The sequence below is a fragment of the Aptenodytes forsteri genome, unplaced genomic scaffold (genome assembly GCF_000699145.1).
Source record: "Aptenodytes forsteri isolate BGI_AS27 unplaced genomic scaffold, ASM69914v1 Scaffold229, whole genome shotgun sequence".
Classification (NCBI taxonomy): domain Eukaryota; kingdom Metazoa; phylum Chordata; class Aves; order Sphenisciformes; family Spheniscidae; genus Aptenodytes; species Aptenodytes forsteri.
The window spans coordinates 987,662-989,479 of record NW_008795863.1 but is presented as its reverse complement, the minus strand read 5'-3'; positions in this window follow the sequence as shown (position 1 = coordinate 989,479).

Below are 1,818 nucleotides of genomic sequence, written 5' to 3'. Positions count from 1 at the left end.
CAAACTGGTCAAAGGGACATTCCATACCATGTGACATCATGCTCAGTACATAAAATGGGGGAAAGCTGGCCGGGGGGGTCGCTGCTTGGGGACTGGCTGGGCATCAGTTGGTGGGTAGTGAGCAATTGCATTGTGCATCACTTATTTTGTATATTTTTCTTATTATTATTACTATTACTATTATTATTAGGATTTTATTTTATTTCAATTATTAAACTGTTTTTATGTCAACCCACAAGTTTTCTCACTTTTACCCTTCCGATTCTCTCCCCCATCCCACTGGGGTGTGGGGGGAGTGAGCGAGCGGCTCTGTGGTGTTCAGTTGCCGACTGAGGTTAAACCACGACAAGCTTGCAGAGGTTGAAAAATTATTTGCTACTTTGAAATGGGAAGAATATTCATCATACGGCATGAAAAGGAGCCTTCAGCAGGTGGGTGCAGAGTGCTGAGGGGTGTGTTCTGCAGCATGACCTGGAAATCAAGACAGCCCCAACAGAGAGGCTAAAGGAGCAGCAGATTTAATGTCATGCAGCTATGGTACTGGGCATGACTTTTGTGTTTGTGGAAGGAGGGGGAAGAATACATGTTTAAACTATTAAATGAGAGCACCTGAACTGAGTAGTCTGAGTTAGGTGCCTGGTCTATTCTAGCTGGATAGATTCCTTAAACAGCTAAAGGCAAGAGAACAATATCTACAAGAGCAATTCACCCCATCCTATGACACGTGAGGAATTATGCATTTATTTTTGTTCTGGTTTGTCCTATACTAGCCTTCATCATAAAATGCATCCAAGAAATGAACCAATCACAATCTGAGTATCAAGCTGTGCTGGTTTTGGCTGGGATAGAGTCAATTTTCATCATAGTAACTAGTATGGGGCTGTGTTTTGGATTTGTGCTGAAAACAGTGTTGACAACACAGGGATCTTTTCGTTACTGCTGAGCAGTGCTTACACAGAGTCAAGGCCTTTTCTGCTCTCACACCAACCCCACCAGCGAGTAGGCTGGGGGTGCACAAGAAGCTGGAAGGGGACACAGCTGGGACAGCTGACCCCGACTGGCCAAAGGGATATTCCACACGTGATGGAGCCCTGCTTTCCTGGAGATGGCTGAACACCTGCCTGCCCATGGGAAGTAGTGAATGAATTCCTTGTTTTGCTTTGCTTGTGAGCACTGTTTTTGCTTTACCTATTAAACTGTCGTTATGTCAACATTTTTTTATCTCACTTTTACCCTTCTGATACTCTCCCCCATCCCAGCAGGGGGGAGTGAGCTAGTGGCTGTGTGGTGCTTAGTTGCTGGCTGGGGTTAAACCACAACAGTCCTTTTTGGTGCCCAATGTGGGGCTTGAAGGGTTCGACATAACGACAGGTTTGATTGGAATGTGCGAGATCGAAATCATAGCTCAGTTATTGTGTTTAGCTATTAATCGGCAGGCTCCTGTGCTTGCCATGGGGCTTGCTTGCCTTACTGTGTATCAGAGTCTAGTGCTCATTAGTGGCTGACTTTTGCTGTCGCTGCTTGCTGTACTGCTGTACTGCTTATCATCATATTCTACTGTGCCTGGGAACATTTTGATAACAGCAATGGCGATGTGCCTGGGCTGGCAGATGGCCAGGGCATCGCTGCTGTTTCTGTGCTGCTGTACTGGACAGGCTGGAACTCCAGTGTAAACTTGAGTCGAAAGGACTGCGACCTGTGGATGAGTCCTCGTGGGAGCAGGACACCCCAAAGTGTCAGTGACCATGGATAAGCCCATGCCAGAGCAGGTACATCTTGAAGCATTTGTGGCCATGGTTATGTCTGTGCCACAGCAGG